This window comes from Eleutherodactylus coqui, chromosome 13, assembly GCF_035609145.1.
Source record: "Eleutherodactylus coqui strain aEleCoq1 chromosome 13, aEleCoq1.hap1, whole genome shotgun sequence".
NCBI lineage: Eukaryota > Metazoa > Chordata > Amphibia > Anura > Eleutherodactylidae > Eleutherodactylus > Eleutherodactylus coqui.
In genome coordinates, this window is record NC_089849.1 from 88,080,262 (window position 1) to 88,102,110 (window position 21,849).

General features: G+C 49.8%; 4 non-coding genes across 4 annotated transcripts; all 4 read left to right on the top strand.

Moving 5' to 3' along the window:
• Window positions 1-107, top strand: LOC136588823 (U6 spliceosomal RNA). The gene has a single exon (XR_010787630.1). It is a non-coding gene; the product is annotated as a U6 spliceosomal RNA (small nuclear RNA).
• Window positions 108-9,453: 9,346 nt separating this feature from the next.
• LOC136588824 (U6 spliceosomal RNA) lies at window positions 9,454-9,560 on the top strand. Its single transcript, XR_010787631.1, has one exon. It is a non-coding gene; the product is annotated as a U6 spliceosomal RNA (small nuclear RNA).
• A 6,205-nt stretch (window positions 9,561-15,765) lies between these two features.
• On the top strand, window positions 15,766-15,872 carry LOC136588825 (U6 spliceosomal RNA). Its single transcript, XR_010787632.1, has one exon. It is a non-coding gene; the product is annotated as a U6 spliceosomal RNA (small nuclear RNA).
• A 5,628-nt stretch (window positions 15,873-21,500) lies between these two features.
• LOC136588827 (U6 spliceosomal RNA) lies at window positions 21,501-21,607 on the top strand. Its single transcript, XR_010787635.1, has one exon. It is a non-coding gene; the product is annotated as a U6 spliceosomal RNA (small nuclear RNA).
• The last annotated feature ends 242 nt before the right edge of the window (window positions 21,608-21,849 follow it).

The following is a 21,849-nucleotide window of genomic DNA, read 5'->3' on the forward strand; positions in this document are numbered from 1 at the left end:
GTGCTTGCTTCGGCAGCACATATACTAAAATTGGAACGATACAGAGAAGATTAGCATGGCCCCTGCGCAAGGATGACACGCAAATTCGTGAGGCGTTCCATATTTTTGCACCCATTCTTCAATTAGAATTTTAAAAAAAATTCTAACATAACATTTTTTTCTCCTTATAGGTTTTAACTTGGAGTAATAATAATAATTGTCTCACGGTGCCACCACTAAAAGGTGTATTTTTTGTGCCATGTGACTACAGGCATACAGCAAATGTACCCGAGGCGCCATAACCACGTACAGTGTAACCCCCCCCCCAGAAGTTGTGGGATGACACTTTTGTCTGTGTGATTGTAACGTTGTTATAAGTGAGTGATTACAATATCGGAGTAAAAGGATCATTTAGGCGACTTTCACACGGGCGACCCCCTATTTTGTGTCTGCAATATTTGGTTGCCAGCAATGCTTTTTTTTTAGAATAATCTCCCATCGCAGTGCTGACGGCCACAATAAAATTGCGCGATAAAAAATGTACAATTTTTTATTGCGAAAATGAATAGGACTTTCCATTATCAAAATTGCATCGCAACACAATCTTGTTGCATTGCGAGGCGATAAAAAGGAGCGGCTCCATAGCGAAACCTGGGAGATAAAAAGAATCGCACATCGCAGAAAGATAGAGCAGCCGTTATTTTTTGTTCTCTCAACATCACATCAGTGAAAACATCACAGATGGGAAGGAAACCGTTGGTTTCATAATCTGCTTTTTTACTGACTATCGCATCAGGCGAAAATCGCACAATTTTCTTGCCTGTGTAAAACCACCCTTATTGCGGAAAACTGATGCCTTGTACGAAGACTCCAGTACCCTGTTGTACAGCCTCTAGCTTAGATACAAGATTTGATACAGGCGGGCATGGAGGCTCTAGTACCCTGTTGTACCGCCTCTAGCTTGGATACAAGATGTGATACAGACAGGCATGGAGGCTCTAGTACCCTGTTGTACCGCCTCTAGCTTGGATACAAGATGTGATACAGGCGGGCATGGAGGCTCTAGTACCCTGTTGTACCGCCTCTAGCTTGGATACAAGATGTGATATAGGCGGGCATGGAGGCTCTAGTACCCTGTTGTACCGCCTCTAGCTTGGATACAAGATGTGATACAGGTGGGCATGGAGGCTCTAGTACCCTGTTGTACCGCCTCTAGCTTGGATACAAGATGTGATATAGATAGGCATGGAGGCTCTAATACCCTGTTGTACCACCTCTAGCTTGGATACAAGATGTGATACAGACAGGCATGGAGGCTCTAGTACCCTGTAGTACCGCCTCTAGGTTGGATACAAGATGTGATACAGGTGGGCATGGAGGCTCTAGTACCCTGTTGTACCGCCTCTAGCTTGGATACAAGATGTGATACGGGCGGGCATGGAGGCTCTAGTACCCTGTTGTACCGCCTCTAGCTTGGATACAAGATGTGATACGGGCGGGCATGGAGGCTCTAGTACCCTGTTGTACCGCCTCTAGCTTGGATACAAGATGTGATACGGGCGGGCATGGAGTCTCTAGTACCCTGTTGTTCCGCCTCTAGCTTGGATACAAGATGTGATACGGGTGGGCATGGCGGCTCTAGTACCCTGTTGTACCACCTCTAGCTTGGATACAAGATGTGATACAGGCGGGCATGGAGGCTCTAGTACCCTGTTGTACCGCTTCTAGTTTGGATACAAGATGTGATACAGGCGGGCATAGAGGGTCTAGTACCCTGTTGTACCGCCTCTAGCTTGGATACAAGATGTGATACGGGCGGGCATGGATGCTCTAGTACCCTGTTGTACCGCCTCTAGCTTGGATACAAGATGTGATACGGGCGGGCATGGAGGCTCTAGTACCCTGTTGTACCGCCTCTAGCTTGGATACAAGATGTGATACAGGCGGGCATGGAGGCTCCAGTACCCTGTTGTACCGCCTCTAGCTTGGATACAAGATGTGATACAGGCAGGCACGGAGGCTCTAGTACCCTGTTGTACCGCCTCTAGCTTGGATACAGGATGTGATACAGGCGGGCATGGAGGCTCTAGTACCCTGTTGTACCGCCTCTAGCTTGGATACAAGATGTGATACGGGCGGGCATGGAGGCTCTAGTACCCTGTTGTACCGCCTCTAGCTTGGATACAAGATGTGATACGGGCGGGCATGGAGGCTCTAGTACCCTGTTGTACTGCCTCTAGCTTGGATACAAGATGTGATACAGACAGGCATGGAGGCTCTAGTACCCTGTTGTACCGCCTCTAGCTTGGATACAAGATGTGATACAGGCAGGCACGGAGGCTCTAGTACCCTGTTGTACCGCCTCTAGCTTGGATACAAGATGTGATACAGGCGGGCATGGAGGCTCTAGTACCCTGTTGTACCGCCTCTAGCTTGGATACAAGATGTGATACGGGCGGGCATGGAGGCTCTAGTACCCTGTTGTACCGCCTATAGCTAGGATACAAGATGTGATACAGGCGGGCATGGAGGCTCTAGTACCCTGTTGTACCGCCTCTAGCTTGGATACAAGATGTGATACGGGCGGGCATGGAGGCTCCAGTACCCTGTTGTAACGCATCTAGCTTGGATACAAGATGTGATACAGGCGAGCATAGAGACTCTAGTACCCTGTTGTACCGCCTCTAGCTTAGATACAAGATGTGATACGGGCGGGCATGGAGGCTCTAGTACCCTGTTGTAACGCATCTAGCTTGGATACAAGATGTGATACAGGCGGGCATGGAGGCTCTAGTACTCTGTTGTACCGCCTCTAGCTTAGATACAAGATGTGATACAGGTGGGCATGGAGGCTCTAGTATCCTGTTGTTCTGCCTCTAGCTTGGATACAAGATGTGATACGGGCGGGCATGGAGGCTCTAGTATCCTGTTGTACTGCCTCTAGCTTGGATACAAGATGTGATACGGGCGGGCATGGAGGCTCTAGTACCCTGTTGTACCGCCTCTAGCTTGGATACAAGATGTGATACGGGCGGGCATGGAGGCTCTAGTACCCTGTTGTACTGCCTCTAGCTTGGATACAAGATGTGATACAGACAGGCATGGAGGCTCTAGTACCCTATTGTACCGCCTCTAGCTTGGATACAAGATGTGATACAGGTGGGCATGGAGGCTCTAGTACCCTGTTGTATTGCCTCTAACTTGGATACAAGATGTGATACAGGCGGGCATGGAGGCTCTAGTACCCTGTTGTTCCGCCTCTAGCTTGGATACAAGATGTGATACGGGTGGGCATGGCGGCTCTAGTACCCTGTTGTACCACCTCTAGCTTGGATACAAGATGTGATACAGGCGGGCATGGAGGCTCTAGTACCCTGTAGTACCGCTTCTAGTTTGGATACAAGATGTGATACAGGCGGGCATAGAGGGTCTAGTACCCTGTTGTACCGCCTCTAGCTTGGATACAAGATGTGATACGGGCGGGCATGGAGGCTCTAGTACCCTGTTGTACCGCCTCTAGCTTGGATACAAGATGTGATACGGGCGGGCATGGAGGCTCTAGTACCCTGTTTTACTGCCTCTAGCTTGGATACAAGATGTGATACAGACAGGCATGGAGGCTCTAGTACCCTGTTGTACCGCCTCTAGCTTGGATACAAGATGTGATACAGGCGGGCATGGAGGCTCTAGTACCCTGTTGTACCGCCTCTAGCTTGGATACAAGATGTGATACGGGCGGGCATGGAGGCTCTAGTACCCTGTTGTACCGCCTCTAGCTAGGATACAAGATGTGATAGAGGCGGGCATGGAGGCTCTAGTACCCTGTTGTACCGCCTCTAGCTTGGATACAAGATGTGATACAGGCGGGCATGGAGGCTCCAGTACCCTGTTGTACCGCCTCTAGCTTGGATACAAGATGTGATACGGGCGGGCATGGAGGCTCTAGTACCCTGTTGTATTGCCTCTAGCTTGGATACAAGATGTGATACAGACAGGCATGAAGGCTCTAGTTCCCTGTTGTACCGCCTCTAGCTTGGATACAAGATGTGATACGGGCGGGCATGGAGGCTCTATTACCCTGTTGTACCGCCTCTAGCTTGGATACAAGATGTGATGCGGGCGGGCATGGAGGCTCTAGTACCCTGTTGTACCGCCTCTAGCTTTGATACAAGATGTGATACGGGCGGGCATGGAGGCTCTAGTACCCTGTTGTACCGCCTCTAGCTTGGATACAAGATGTGATACAGACAGGCATGGAGGCTCTAGTACCCTGATGTACCGCCTCTAGCTTGGATACAAGATGTGATACAGGCGGGCATGGAGGCTCTAGTACCCTGTTGTTCCGCCTCTAGCTTGGATACAAGATGTGATACGGGCAGGCATGGAGGCTCTAGTACCCTGTTGTACCACCTCTAGCTTGGATACAAGATGTGATACAGGCGGGCATGGAGGCTCTAGTACCCTGTTGTACCGCCTCTAGTTTGGATACAAGATGTGATACAGGCGGGCATAGAGGGTCTAGTACCTTGTTGTACCGCCTCTAGCTTGGATACAAGATGTGATACGGGCGGGCATGGAGGCTCTAGTACCCTGTTGTACCGCCTCTAGCTTGGATACAAGATGTGATACGGGCGGGCATGGAGGCTCTAGTACCCTGTTGTACTGCCTCTAGCTTGGAAACAAGATGTGATAAAGGCGGGCATGGAGGCTCCAGTACCCTGTTGTACCGCCTCTAGCTTGGATACAAGATGTGATACGGGCGGGCATGGAGGCTCTAGTGCCCTGTTGTATTGCCTCTAGCTTGGATACAAGATGTGATACAGACAGGCATGAAGGCTCTAGTTCCCTGTTGTGCCGCCTCTAGCTTGGATACAAGATGTGATACGGGCGGGCTTGGAGGCTCTAGTACCCTGTTGTACCGCCTCTAGCTTGGATACAAGATGTGATACGGGTGGGCATGGAGGCTCTAGTACCCTGTTGTACTGCCTCTAGCTTGGATACAAGATGTGATACAGACAGGCATGGAGGCTCTAGTACCCTTTTGTACCACCTGTAGCTTGGATACAAGATGTGATACGGGTGGTCATGGAGGCCCTAGTACCCTGTTGTACCGCCTCTAGCTTGGATACAAGATGTGATACGGGCGGGCATGGAGGCTCCAGTACCCTGTTGTAACGCATCTAGCTTGGATACAAGATGTGATACAGGCTGGCATAGAGGCTCTAGTACCCTGTTGTACCGCCTCTAGCTTAGATACAAGATGTGATACGGGCGGGCATGGAGGCTCTAGTACCCTGTTGTAACGCATCTAGCTTGGATACAAGATGTGATACAGGCGGGCATGGAGGCTCTAGTACCCTGTTGTACCGCCTCTAGCTTAGATACAAGATGTGATACAGTTGGGCATGGAGGCTCTAGTATCCTGTTGTACTGCCTCTAGCTTGGATACAAGATGTGATACCGGCGGGCATGGAGGCTCTAGTATCCTGTTGTACTGCCTCTAGCTTGGATACAAGATGTGATACAGACAGGCATGGAGGCTCTAGTACCCTATTGTACCGCCTCTAGCTTGGATACAAGATGTGATACAGACAGGCATGGAGGCTCTAGTACCCTGTTGTACCGCCTCTAGCTTGGATACAAGATGTGATACAGGCGGGCATGGAGGTTCTAGTACCCTGTTGTTCCGCCTCTAGCTTGGATACAAGATGTGATACGGGCGGGCATGGAGGCTCTAGTACCCTGTTCTGTTGTACCACCTCTAGCTTGGATACAAGATGTGATACAGGCGGGCATGGAGGCTCTAGTACCCTGTTGTACCGCCTCTAGTTTGGATACAAGATGTGATACAGGCGGGCATAGAGGCTCTAGTACCCTGTTGTACCGCCTCTAGCTTGGATACAAGATGTGATACGGGCGGGCATGGAGGCTCTAGTACCCTGTTGTACCGCCTCTAGCTTGGATACAAGATGTGATACGGGCGGGCATGGAGGCTCTAGTACCCTGCTGTTCCGCCTCTAGCTTGGATACAAGATGTGATACGGGCGGGCATGGAGGCTCTAGTACCCTGTTGTACCACCTCTAGCTTGGATACAAGATGTGATACAGGCGGGCATGGAGGCTCTAGTACCCTGTTGTACCACCTCTAGCTTGGATACAAGATGTGATACGGGCGGGCATGGAGGCTCTAGTACCCTGTTGTACCGCCTCTAGCTAGGATACAAGATGTGATACAGGCGGGCATGGAGGCTCTAGTACCCTGTTGTACCGCCTCTAGCTTGGATACAAGATGTGATACAGGCGGGCATGGAGGCTCCAGTACCCTGTTGTACCGCCTCTAGCTTGGATACAAGATGTGATACGGGCGGGCATGGAGGCTCTAGTACCCTGTTGTATTGCCTCTAGCTTGGATACAAGATGTGATACAGACAGGCATGGAGGCTCTAGTACCCTGTTGTACCGCCTCTAGCTTGGATACAAGATGTGATACGGGCGGGCATGGAGGCTCTAGTACCCTGTTGTACCGCCTCTAGCTTGGATACAAGATGTGATACAGGCGGGCATAGAGGCTCTAGTACCCTGTTGTACCGCCTCTAGCTTGGATACAAGATGTGATACGGGCGGGCATGGAGGCTCTAGTACCCTGTTGTACCGCCTCTACCTTGGATACAAGATGTGATACGGGCGGGCATGGAGGCTCTAGTACCCTGTTGTACTGCCTCTAGCTTGGATACAAGATGTGATACAGACAGGCATGGAGGCTCTAGTACCCTGTTGTACCGCCTCTAGCTTGGATACAAGATGTGATACAGGCGGGCATGGAGGCTCTAGTACCCTGTTGTACCGCCTCTAGCTTGGATACAAGATGTGATATAGGCGCGCATGGAGGCTCTAGTACCCTGTTGTACCGCCTCTAGCTTGGATACAAGATGTGATACAGGTGGACATGGAGGCTCTAGTACCCTGTTGTACCGCCTCTAGCTTGGATACAAGATGTGATATAGATAGGCATGGAGGCTCTAATACCCTGTTGTACCACCTCTAGCTTGGATACAAGATGTGATACAGACAGGCATGGAGGCTCTAGTACCCTGTAGTACCGCCTCTAGGTTGGATACAAGATGTGATACAGGCGGGCATGGAGGCTCTAGTACCCTGTTGTACCGCCTCTAGCTTGGATACAAGATGTGATACGGGCGGGCATGGAGGCTCTAGTACCCTGTTGTACCGCCTCTAGCTTGGATACAAGATGTGATACGGGCGGGCATGGAGGCTCTAGTACCCTGTTGTACCGCCTCTAGCTTGGATACAAGATGTGATACAGGCGGGCATGGAGGCTCTAGTACCCTGTTGCACCGCCTCTAGCTTGGATACAAGATGTGATACAGGTGGGCATGGATGCTCTAGTATCCTGTTGTACTGCCTCTAGCTTGGATACAAGATGTGATACGAGCTGGCATGGAGGCTCTAGTACCCTGTTGTACTGCCTCTAGCTTGGATACAAGATGTGATACAGACAGGCATGGAGGCTCTAGTACCCTGTTGTACCACCTCTAGCTTGGATACAAGATGTGATACAGGCAGGCATGGAGGCTCTAGTACCCTGTTGTACCACCTGTAGCTTGGATACAAGATGTGATACGGGTGGGCATGGAGGCTCTAGTACCCTGTTGCACTGCCTCTAGCTTGGATACCAGATGTGATACGGGTGGGCATGGAGGCTCTAGTTCCCTGTTGTACTGCCTCTAGCTTGGATACAAGATGTGATACAGACAGGCATGGAGGCTCTAGTACCCTGTTGTACCACCTGTAGCTTGGATACAAGATGTAATACAGGTGGGCATGGAGGCTCTAGTACCCTGTTGCACTGCCTCTAGCTTGGATACCAGATGTGATACGGGTGGGCATGGAGGCTCTAGTATCCTGTTGTACCGCCTCTAGCTTGGATACAAGATGTGATACAGGCAGGCATAGAGGCTCTAGTACCCTGTTGTACCGCCTCTAGCTGGGATACAAGATGTGATACGGGCGGGCATGGAGGCTCTAGTACCCTCTTGTACCGCCTCTAGGTTGGATACAAGATGTGATACGGGCGGGCATGGAGGCTCTAGTACCCTTTTGTACCGCCTCTAGCTTGGATACAAGATGTGATACAGGTGGGCATGGAGGCTCTAGTACCCTGTTGTACCGCCTCTAGCTTGGATACAAGATGTGATATAGACAGGCATGGAGGCTCTAATACCCTGTTGTACCACCTTTAGCTTGGATACAAGATGTGATACAGACAGGCATGGAGACTCTAGTACCCTGTTGTACTGCCTCTAGCTTGGATACAAGATGTGATACAGGCGGGCATGGAGGCTCTAGTACCCTGTTGTACCGCCTCTAGCTTGGATAGAAGATGTGATACGGGCGGGCATGGAGGCTCTAGTACCCTGTTGTACCGCCTCTAGCTTGGATACAAGATGTGATACGGGCGGGCATGGAGGCTCTAGTACTCTGTTGTACTGCCTCTAGCTTGTATACAAGATGTGATACAGACAGGCATGGAGGCTCTAGTACCCTGTTGTACCACCTGTAGCTTGGATACAAGATGTGATACGGGCGGGCATGGAGGCTCTAGTACCCTGTTGTACCGCCTCTAGCTTGGATACAAGATGTGATACAGGCCGGCATGGAGGCTCTAGTACCCTGTTGTACCGCCTCTAGCTTGGATACAAGATGTGATACAGGTGGGCATGGAGGCTTACAGGTTCTGTATGGTATCCTGTGGCATATTGCTCCACATTTGCTATGTAACTGAACCTTTAGATCATGCAAAGTTGTAGGTTGTAGAAGTTGGTCTCCCAGGTGGTCCCATACATGTTATCTTGGTGATAAATTTGACCTGGCAGCCACGGAAGTGTGACAATGTTGTGGGACATTCCTGTGACCCCCTTGTGTGTGCGGCCGAGCACACTTGTCAGCTGATAGGTAAGGGCACGCATCGCTGTACTCCGGCCAGGGCAGACCGGTGGGCAGAAGGCGCTGCACTGCTGCACGCCCAGCCCTAATGCTATAGCGCCACGTCCAGCAGCAGTAGGCGTGAGCCGGCAATCACGTCCTAATGTGACCGTCAGCCAGTGGTGCAGCAGTGAGCAGCTGCTCTCCTGATGGAAGCAGAACGCTGCAGTCATCCGCAGTACATTCCACACCAGCTGCGCCTTCTGTGGTACAAGGTCCGTATTCCGAGACCAGCATTCTTCCCAGCATGCACTGCGGCTTCTTCTCATTTGCATATAACATTGTCACAAAATGCTCTTCAGTTTGGCCAAAATACTCTATATTAATGGGTTTTATTATTACAGGCATGACATATTAGGTAAAATATCACAGCAGGATACATTATTTTTAATTTATAAAAGTAATCTCTCCACAATGTAAGAACTTCTCTCCCGCGGGACCATAAATACCGCCGGGGCTGTCTGCAGTATCGTGCTTGCTTCGGCAGCACATATACTAAAATTGGAACGATACAGAGAAGATTAGCATGGCCCCTGCGCAAGGATGACACGCAAATTCGTGAGGCGTTCCATATTTTTGCACCCATTCTTCAATTAGAATTTTAAAAAAAATTCTAACATAACATTTTTTTCTCCTTATAGGTTTTAACTTGGAGTAATAATAATAATTGTCTCACGGTGCCACCACTAAAAGGTGTATTTTTTGTGCCATGTGACTACAGGCATACAGCAAATGTACCCGAGGCGCCATAACCACGTACAGTGTAACCCCCCCCCAGAAGTTGTGGGATGACACTTTTGTCTGTGTGATTGTAACGTTGTTATAAGTGAGTGATTACAATATCGGAGTAAAAGGATCATTTAGGCGACTTTCACAAGGGCGACCCCCTATTTTGTGTCTGCAATATTTGGTTGCCAGCAATGCTTTTTTTTTTAGAATAATCTCCCATCGCAGTGCTGACGGCCACAATAAAATTGCGCGATAAAAAATGTACAATTTTTTATTGCGAAAATGAATAGGACTTTCCATTATCAAAATTGCATCGCAACACAATCTTGTTGCATTGCGAGGCGATAAAAAGGAGCGGCTCCATAGCGAAACCTGGGAGATAAAAAGAATCGCACATCGCAGAAAGATAGAGCAGCCGTTATTTTTTGTTCTCTCAACATCACATCAGTGAAAACATCACAGATGGGAAGGAAACCGTTGGTTTCATAATCTGCTTTTTTACTGACTATCGCATCAGGCGAAAATCGCACGATTTTCTTGCCTGTGTGAAACCACCCTTATTGCGGAAAACTGATGCCTTGTACGAAGACTCCAGTACCCTGTTGTACCGCCTCTAGCTTAGATACAAGATGTGATACAGGCGGGCATGGAGGCTCTAGTATCCTGTTGTACTGCCTCTAGCTTGGATACAAGATGTGATACAGGCGGGCATGGAGGCTCTAGTACCCTGTTGTACCGCCTCTAGCTTGGATACAAGATGTGATACGGGTGGGCATGGAGGCTCTAGTACCCTGTTGTACCGCCTCTAGCTTGGATACAACATGTGATACGGGCGGGCATGGAGGCTCTAGTACACTGTTGTACTGCCTCTAGCTTGGATACAAGATGTGATACAGACAGGCATGGAGGCTCTAGTACCCTGTTGTACCACCTCTAGCTTGGATACAAGATGTGATACAGACAGGCATGGAGGCTCTAGTACCCTGTTGTACCGCCTCTAGCTTGAATACAAGATGTGATATAGGTGGGCATAGAGGCTCTAGTACCCTGTTGTACCGCCTCTAGCTTGGATACAAGATGTGATACAGGTGGGCATGGAGGCTCTAGTACCCTGTTGTACCGCCTCTAGCTTGGATACAAGATGTGATATAGATAGGCATGGAGGCTCTAATACCCTGTTGTACCACCTCTAGCTTGGATACAAGATGTGATACAGACAGGCATGGAGGCTCTAGTACCCTGTTGTACCGCCTCTAGGTTGGATACAAGATGTGATACAGGCGGGCATGGAGGCTCTAGTACCCTGCTGTACCGCCTCTCGCTTGGATACAAGATGTGATACGGGCGGGCATGGAGGCTCTAGTACCCTGTTGTACTGCCTCTAGCTTGGATACAAGATGTGATACAGGCGGGCATGGAGGCTCTAGTACCCTGTTGTACCGCCTCTAGCTTGGATACAAGATGTGATACCGGCGGGCATGGAGGCTCTAGTACCCTGTTGTACCGCCTCTAGCTTGGATACAAGATGTGATACAGGCGGGCATGGAGGCTCTAGTACTCTGTTGTACCGCCTCTAGCTTGGATACAAGATGTGATACAGGTGAGCATGGATGCTCTAGTATCCTGTTGTACTGCCTCTAGCTTGGATACAAGATGTGATACGGGCGGGCATGGAGGCTCTAGTACCCTGTTGTACTGCCTCTAGCTTGGATACAAGATTTGATACAGACAGGCATGGAGGCTCTAGTACCCTGTTGTACCAACTCTAGCTTGGATACAAGATGTGATACAGGCAGGCATGGAGGCTCTAGTACCCTGTTGTACCACCTCTAGCTTGGATACAAGATGTGATACAGGCAGGCATGGAGGCTCTAGTACCCTGTTGTACCACCTCTAGCTTGGATACAAGATGTGATACAGGTGGGCATGGAGGCTCTAGTACCCTGTTGCACTGCCTCTAGCTTGGATACAAGATGTGATACAGACAGGCATGGAGGCTCTAGTACCCTGTTGTACCACCTCTAGCTTGGATACAAGATGTGATACAGGTGGGCATGGAGGCTCTAGTACCCTGTTGCACTGCCTCTAGCTTGGATACAAGATGTGATACAGACAGGCATGGAGGCTCTAGTACCCTGTTGTACCACCTCTAGCTTGGATACAAGATGTGATACAGGCAGGCATGGAGGCTCTAGTACCCTGTTGTACCGCCTGTAGCTTGGATACAAGATGTGATTTGGGTGGGCATGGAGGCTCTAGTACCCTGTTGCACTGCCTCTAGCTTGGATACCAGATGTGATACGGGTGGGCATGGAGGCTCTAGTACCCTGTTGCACTGCCTCTAGTTTGGATGCAAGATGTGATACAGGCGGGCATGGAGGCTCTAGTACCCTGTTGTACCGCCTCTAGCTTGGATACAAGATGTGATACGGGCGGGCATGGAGGCTCTAGTACCCTGTTGTACCGTCTCTAGCTTGGATACAAGATGTGATACGGGCGGGCATGGAGGCTCTAGTACCCTGTTGTACTGCCTCTAGCTTGGATACAAGATGTGATACGGGCGGGCATGGAGGCTCTAATACCCTGTTGTACCGTCTCTAGCTTGGATACAAGATGTGATACGGGCGGGCATGGAGGCTCTAGTACCCTGTTGTACCGCCTCTAGCTTGGATACAAGATGTGATACAGACGGGCATGGAGGCTCTAGTACCCTGTTGTACCGCCTCTAGCTTGGATACAAGATGTGATACAGGCGGGCATGGAGGCTCTAGTACCCTGTTGTACCACCTGTAGCTTGGATACAAGATGTGATAGAGGCGGGCATGGAGGCTCTAGTACCCTGTTGTACCGCCTCTAGCTTGGATACAAGATGTGATACGGGCGGGCATGAAGGCTCTAGTACCCTGTTGTACCGCCTCTAGCTTGGATACAAGATGTGATACGGGCGGGCATGAAGGCTCTAGTACCCTGTTGTACCGCCTCTAGCTTGGATACAAGATGTGATACGGGCGGGCATGAAGGCTCTAGTACCCTGTTGTACCGCCTCTAGCTTGGATACAAGATGTGATACAGGTGGGCATGGAGGCTCTAGTACCCTGTTGTACCGCCTCTAGCTTGGATACAAGATGTGATATAGATAGGCATAGAGGCTCTAATACCCTGTTGTACCACCTCTAGCTTGGATACAAGATGTGATACAGACAGGCATGGAGGCTCTAGTACCCTGTTGTACCGCCTCTAGGTTGGATACCAGATGTGATACAGGCGGGCATGGAGGCTCTAGTACCCTGTTGTACCGCCTCTAGCTTGGATACAAGATGTGATACGGGCGGGCATGGAGGCTCTTGTACCCTGTTGTACTGCCTCTAGCTTGGATACAAGATGTGATACAGGCTGGCATGGAGGCTCTAGTACCCTGTTGTACCGCCTCTAGCTTGGATACAAGATGTGATACGGGCGGGCATGGAGGCTCTAGTACCCTGTTGTACCGCCTCTAGCTTGGATACAAGATGTGATACAGGCGGGCATGGAGGCTCTAGTACTCTGTTGTACCGCCTCTAGCTTGGATACAAGATGTGATACAGGTGGGCATGGATGCTCTAGTATCCTGTTGTACTGCCTCTAGCTTGGATACAAGATGTGATACGGGCGGGCATGGAGGCTCCAGTACCCTGTTGTACTGCCTCTAGCTTGGATACAAGATTTGATACAGACAGGCATGGAGGCTCTAGTACCCTGTTGTACCAACTCTAGCTTGGATACAAGATGTGATACAGGCAGGCATGGAGGCTCTAGTACCCTGTTGTACCACCTCTAGCTTGGATACAAGATGTGATACAGGCAGGCTTGGAGGCTCTAGTACCCTGTTGTACCACCTCTAGCTTGGATACAAGATGTGATACAGGTGGGCATGGAGGCTCTAGAACCCTGTTGCACTGCCTCTAGCTTGGATACAGGATGTGATACAGACAGGCATGGAGGCTCTAGTACCCTGTTGTACCACCTCTAGCTTGGATACAAGATGTGATACAGGCAGGCATGGAGGCTCTAGTACCCTGTTGTACCGCCTGTAGCTTGGATACAAGATGTGATTTGGGTGGGCATGGAGGCTCTAGTACCCTGTTGCACTGCCTCTAGCTTGGATACCAGATGTGATACGGGTGGGCATGGAGGCTCTAGTACCCTGTTGTACCACCTCTAGCTTGGATACAAGATGTGATACAGGTGGGCATGGAGGCTCTAGTACCCTGTTGCACTGCCTCTAGCTTGGATACAAGATGTGATACAGACAGGCATGGAGGCTCTAGTACCCTGTTGTACCACCTCTAGCTTGGATACAAGGTGTGATACAGGCAGGCATGGAGGCTCTAGTACCCTGTTGTACCGCCTGTAGCTTGGATACAAGATGTGATTTGGGTGGGCATGGAGGCTCTAGTACCCTGTTGCACTGCCTCTAGCTTGGATACCAGATGTGATACGGGTGGGCATGGAGGCTCTAGTACCCTGTTGCACTGCCTCTAGTTTGGATGCAAGATGTGATACAGGCGGGCATGGAGGCTCTAGTACCCTGTTGTACCGCCTCTAGCTTGGATACAAGATGTGATACGGGCGGGCATGGAGGCTCTAGTACCCTGTTGTACCGTCTCTAGCTTGGATACAAGATGTGATACGGGCGGGCATGGAGGCTCTAGTACCCTGTTGTACTGCCTCTAGCTTGGATACAAGATGTGATACGGGCGGGCATGGAGGCTCTAATACCCTGTTGTACCGTCTCTAGCTTGGATACAAGATGTGATACGGGCGGGCATGGAGGCTCTAGTACCCTGTTGTACCGCCTCTAGCTTGGATACAAGATGTGATACAGACAGGCATGGAGGCTCTAGTACCCTGTTGTAACACCTCTAGCTTGGATACAAGATGTGATACAGGAAGGCATGGAGGCTCTAGTACCCTTTTGTACCACCTGTAGCTTGGATACAAGATGTGATACGGGTGGGCATGGAGGCTCTAGTACCCTGTTGCACTGCCTCTAGCTTGGATACCAGATGTGATACGGGTGGGCATGGAGGCTCTAGTTCCCTGTTGTACTGCCTCTAGCTTGGATACAAGATGTGATACAGACAGGCATGGAGGCTCTAGTACCCTGTTGTACCACCTGTAGCTTGGATACAAGATGTAATACAGGTGGGCATGGAGGCTCTAGTACCCTGTTGCACTGCCTCTAGCTTGGATACCAGATGTGATACGGGTGGGCATGGAGGCTCTAGTACCCTGTTGCACTGCCTCTAGTTTGTAGACCAGATGTGATACTGGCGGGCATGGCGGCATACAGGTTCTGTATGGTATCCTGTGGCATATTGTTCCACATTTGCTATGTAACTGAACCTTTAGATCATGCAAAGTTGTAGGTTGTAGAAGTTGGTCTCCCAGATGGTCCCATACATGTTATCTTGGTGATAAATTTGACCTGGCAGCCACGGAAGTGTGACAATGTTGTGGGACATTCCTGTGACCCCCTTGTGTGTGCGGCCGAGCACACTTGTCAGCTGATAGGTAAGGGCACGCATCGCTGTACTCCGGCCAGGGCAGACCGGTGGGCAGAAGGCGCTGCACTGCTGCACGCCCAGCCCTAATGCTATAGCGCCACATCCAGCAGCAGTAGGCGTGAGCCGGCAATCACGTCCTAATGTGACCGTCAGCCAGTGGTGCAGCAGTGAGCAGCTGCTCTCCTGATGGAAGCAGAACGCTGCAGTCATCCGCAGTACATTCCACACCAGCTGCGCCTTCTGTGGTACAAGGTCCGTATTCCGAGACCAGCATTCTTCCCAGCATGCACTGCGGCTTCTTCTCATTTGCATATAACATTGTCACAAAATGCTCTTCAGTTTGGCCAAAATACTCTATATTAATGGGTTTTATTATTACAGGCATGACATATTAGGTAAAATATCACAGCAGGATACATTATTTTTAATTTATAAAAGTAATCTCTCCACAATGTAAGAACTTCTCTCCCGCGGGACCATAAATACCGCCGGGGCTGTCTGCAGTATCGTGCTTGCTTCGGCAGCACATATACTAAAATTGGAACGATACAGAGAAGATTAGCATGGCCCCTGCGCAAGGATGACACGCAAATTCGTGAGGCGTTCCATATTTTTGCACCGATTCTTCAATTAGAATTTTTAAAAAAATTCTAACATAACATTTTTTTCTCCTTATAGGTTTTAACTTGGAGTAATAATAATAATTGTCTCACGGTGCCACCACTAAAAGGTGTATTTTTTGTGCCATGTGACTACAGGCATACAGCAAATGTACCCGAGGCGCCATAACCACGTACAGTGTAACCCCCCCCCAGAAGTTGTGGGATGACACTTTTGTCTGTGTGATTGTAACGTTGTTATAAGTGAGTGATTACAATATCGGAGTAAAAGGATCATTTAGGCGACTTTCACACGGGCGACCCCCTATTTTGTGTCTGCAATATTTGGTTGCCAGCAATGCTTTTTTTTTAGAATAATCTCCCATCGCAGTGCTGACGGCCACAATAAAATTGCGCGATAAAAAATGTACAATTTTTTATTGCGAAAATGAATAGGACTTTCCATTATCAAAATTGCATCGCAACACAATCTTGTTGCATTGCGAGGCGATAAAAAGGAGCGGCTCCATAGCGAAACCTGGGAGATAAAAAGAATCGCACATCGCAGAAAGATAGAGCAGCCGTTATTTTTTGTTCTCTCAACATCACATCAGTGAAAACATCACAGATGGGAAGGAAACCGTTGGTTTCATAATCTGCTTTTTTACTGACTATCGCATCAGGCGAAAATCGCACGATTTTCTTGCCTGTGTGAAACCACCCTTATTGCGGAAAACTGATGCCTTGTACGAAGACTCCAGTACCCTGTTGTACCGCCTCTAGCTTAGATACAAGATGTGATACAGGCGGGCATGGAGGCTCTAGTATCCTGTTGTACCGCCTCTAGCTTGGATACAAGATGTGATACAGGCAGGCATAGAGGCTCTAGTACCCTGTTGTACCGCCACTAGCTTGGATACAAGATGTGATACAGGCGGGCATAGAGGCTCTAGTACCCTGTTGTACCGCCTCTAGCTGGGATACAAGATGTGATACGGGTGGGCATGGAGGCTCTAGTACCCTGTTGTACCGCCTCTAGCTTGGATACAACATGTGATACGGGCGGGCATGGAGGCTCTAGTACACTGTTGTACTGCCTCTAGCTTGGATACAAGATGTGATACAGACAGGCATGGAGGCTCTAGTACCCTGTTGTACCACCTCTAGCTTGGATACAAGATGTGATACAGACAGGCATGGAGGCTCTAGTACCCTGTTGTAACACCTCTAGCTTGGATACAAGATGTGATACAGGCAGGCATGGAGGCTCTAGTACCCTGTTGTACCGCCTCTAGCTTGAATACAAGATGTGATATAGGTGGGCATAGAGGCTCTAGTACCCTGTTGTACCGCCTCTAGCTTGGATACAAGATGTGATACAGGTGGGCATGGAGGCTCTAGTACCCTGTTGTACCGCCTCTAGCTTGGATACAAGATGTGATATAGATAGGCATGGAGGCTCTAATACCCTGTTGTACCACCTCTAGCTTGGATACAAGATGTGATACAGACAGGCATGGAGGCTCTAGTACCCTGTTGTACCGCCTCTAGGTTGGATACAAGATGTGATACAGGCGGGCATGGAGGCTCTAGTACCCTGCTGTACCGCCTCTCGCTTGGATACAAGATGTGATACGGGCGGGCATGGAGGCTCTAGTACCCTGTTGTACTGCCTCTAGCTTGGATACAAGATGTGATACAGGCGGGCATGGAGGCTCTAGTACCCTGTTGTACCGCCTCTAGCTTGGATACAAGATGTGATACGGGCGGGCATGGAGGCTCTAGTACCCTGTTGTACCGCCTCTAGCTTGGATACAAGATGTGATACAGGCGGGCATGGAGGCTCTAGTACTCTGTTGTACCGCCTCTAGCTTGGATACAAGATGTGATACAGGTGAGCATGGATGCTCTAGTATCCTGTTGTACTGCCTCTAGCTTGGATACAAGATGTGATACGGGCGGGCATGGAGGCTCTAGTACCCTGTTGTACTGCCTCTAGCTTGGATACAAGATTTGATACAGACAGGCATGGAGGCTCTAGTACCCTGTTGTACCAACTCTAGCTTGGATACAAGATGTGATACAGGCAGGCATGGAGGCTCTAGTACCCTGTTGTACCACCTCTAGCTTGGATACAAGATGTGATACAGGCAGGCATGGAGGCTCTAGTACCCTGTTGTACCACCTCTAGCTTGGATACAAGATGTGATACAGGTGGGCATGGAGGCTCTAGTACCCTGTTGCACTGCCTCTAGCTTGGATACAAGATGTGATACAGACAGGCATGGAGGCTCTAGTACCCTGTTGTACCACCTCTAGCTTGGATACAAGATGTGATACAGGTGGGCATGGAGGCTCTAGTACCCTGTTGCACTGCCTCTAGCTTGGATACAAGATGTGATACAGACAGGCATGGAGGCTCTAGTACCCTGTTGTACCACCTCTAGCTTGGATACAAGATGTGATACAGACAGGCATGGAGGCTCTAGTACCCTGTTGTACCGCCTCTAGCTTGGATACAAGATGTGATACGGGCGGGCATGGAGGCTCTAGTACCCTGTTGTACCGTCTCTAGCTTGGATACAAGATGTGATACGGGCGGGCATGGAGGCTCTAGTACCCTGTTGTACTGCCTCTAGCTTGGATACAAGATGTGATACGGGCGGGCATGGAGGCTCTAATACCCTGTTGTACCGTCTCTAGCTTGGATACAAGATGTGATACGGGCGGGCATGGAGGCTCTAGTACCCTGTTGTACCGCCTCTAGCTTGGATACAAGATGTGATACAGACGGGCATGGAGGCTCTAGTACCCTGTTGTACCGCCTCTAGCTTGGATACAAGATGTGATACAGGCGGGCATGGAGGCTCTAGTACCCTGTTGTACCACCTGTAGCTTGGATACAAGATGTGATAGAGGCGGGCATGGAGGCTCTAGTACCCTGTTGTACCGCCTCTAGCTTGGATACAAGATGTGATACGGGCGGGCATGAAGGCTCTAGTACCCTGTTGTACCGCCTCTAGCTTGGATACAAGATGTGATACGGGCGGGCATGAAGGCTCTAGTACCCTGTTGAACCGCCTCTAGCTTGGATACAAGATGTGATACGGGCGGGCATGAAGGCTCTAGTACCCTGTTGTACCGCCTCTAGCTTGGATACAAGATGTGATACAGGTGGGCATGGAGGCTCTAGTACCCTGTTGTACCGCCTCTAGCTTGGATACAAGATGTGATATAGATAGGCATAGAGGCTCTAATACCCTGTTGTACCACCTCTAGCTTGGATACAAGATGTGATACAGACAGGCATGGAGGCTCTAGTACCCTGTTGTACCGCCTCTAGGTTGGATACCAGATGTGATACAGGCGGGCATGGAGGCTCTAGTACCCTGTTGTACCGCCTCTAGCTTGGATACAAGATGTGATACGGGCGGGCATGGAGGCTCTAGTACCCTGTTGTACCGCCTCTAGCTTGGATACAAGATGTGATATAGATAGGCATGGAGGCTCTAATACCCTGTTGTACCACCTCTAGCTTGGATACAAGATGTGATACAGACAGGCATGGAGGCTCTAGTACCCTGTTGTACCGCCTCTAGGTTGGATACAAGATGTGATACAGGCGGGCATGGAGGCTCTAGTACCCTGCTGTACCGCCTCTCGCTTGGATACAAGATGTGATACGGGCGGGCATGGAGGCTCTAGTACCCTGTTGCACTGCCTCTAGCTTGGATACCAGATGTGATACGGGTGGGCATGGAGGCTCTAGTACCCTGTTGTACCACCTCTAGCTTGGATACAAGATGTGATACAGGTGGGCATGGAGGCTCTAGTACCCTGTTGCACTGCCTCTAGCTTGGATACAAGATGTGATACAGACAGGCATGGAGGCTCTAGTACCCTGTTGTACCACCTCTAGCTTGGATACAAGATGTGATACAGGCAGGCATGGAGGCTCTAGTACCCTGTTGTACCGCCTGTAGCTTGGATACAAGATGTGATTTGGGTGGGCATGGAGGCTCTAGTACCCTGTTGCACTGCCTCTAGCTTGGATACCAGATGTGATACGGGTGGGCATGGAGGCTCTAGTACCCTGTTGCACTGCCTCTAGTTTGGATGCAAGATGTGATACAGGCGGGCATGGAGGCTCTAGTACCCTGTTGTACCGCCTCTAGCTTGGATACAAGATGTGATACGGGCGGGCATGGAGGCTCTAGTACCCTGTTGTACCGTCTCTAGCTTGGATACAAGATGTGATACGGGCTGGCATGGAGGCTCTAGTACCCTGTTGTACTGCCTCTAGCTTGGATACAAGATGTGATACGGGCGGGCATGGAGGCTCTAATACCCTGTTGTACCGTCTCTAGCTTGGATACAAGATGTGATACGGGCGGGCATGGAGGCTCTAGTACCCTGTTGTACCGCCTCTAGCTTGGATACAAGATGTGATACAGACAGGCATGGAGGCTCTAGTACCCTGTTGTAACACCTCTAGCTTGGATACAAGATGTGATACAGGCAGGCATGGAGGCTCTAGTACCCTTTTGTACCACCTGTAGCTTGGATACAAGATGTGATACGGGTGGGCATGGAGGCTCTAGTACCCTGTTGCACTGCCTCTAGCTTGGATACCAGATGTGATACGGGTGGGCATGGAGGCTCTAGTTCCCTGTTGTACTGCCTCTAGCTTGGATACAAGATGTGATACAGACAGGCATGGAGGCTCTAGTACCCTGTTGTACCACCTGTAGCTTGGATACAAGATGTAATACAGGTGGGCATGGAGGCTCTAGTACCCTGTTGCACTGCCTCTAGCTTGGATACCAGATGTGATACGGGTGGGCATGGAGGCTCTAGTACCCTGTTGCACTGCCTCTAGTTTGTAGACCAGATGTGATACTGGCGGGCATGGCGGCATACAGGTTCTGTATGGTATCCTGTGGCATATTGCTCCACATTTGCTATGTAACTGAACCTTTAGATCATGCAAAGTTGTAGGTTGTAGAAGTTGGTCTCCCAGATGGTCCCATACATGTTATCTTGGTGATAAATTTGACCTGGCAGCCACGGAAGTGTGACAATGTTGTGGGACATTCCTGTGACCCCCTTGTGTGTGCGGCCGAGCACACTTGTCAGCTGATAGGTAAGGGCACGCATCGCTGTACTCCGGCCAGGGCAGACCGGTGGGCAGAAGGCGCTGCACTGCTGCACGCCCAGCCCTAATGCTATAGCGCCACATCCAGCAGCAGTAGGCGTGAGCCGGCAATCACGTCCTAATGTGACCGTCAGCCAGTGGTGCAGCAGTGAGCAGCTGCTCTCCTGATGGAAGCAGAACGCTGCAGTCATCCGCAGTACATTCCACACCAGCTGCGCCTTCTGTGGTACAAGGTCCGTATTCCGAGACCAGCATTCTTCCCAGCATGCACTGCGGCTTCTTCTCATTTGCATATAACATTGTCACAAAATGCTCTTCAGTTTGGCCAAAATACTCTATATTAATGGGTTTTATTATTACAGGCATGACATATTAGGTAAAATATCACAGCAGGATACATTATTTTTAATTTATAAAAGTAATCTCTCCACAATGTAAGAACTTCTCTCCCGCGGGACCATAAATACCGCCGGGGCTGTCTGCAGTATCGTGCTTGCTTCGGCAGCACATATACTAAAATTGGAACGATACAGAGAAGATTAGCATGGCCCCTGCGCAAGGATGACACGCAAATTCGTGAGGCGTTCCATATTTTTGCACCGATTCTTCAATTAGAATTTTTAAAAAAATTCTAACATAACATTTTTTTCTCCTTATAGGTTTTAACTTGGAGTAATAATAATAATTGTCTCACGGTGCCACCACTAAAAGGTGTATTTTTTGTGCCATGTGACTACAGGCATACAGCAAATGTACCCGAGGCGCCATAACCACGTACAGTGTAACCCCCCCCCAGAAGTTGTGGGATGACACTTTTGTCTGTGTGATTGTAACGTTG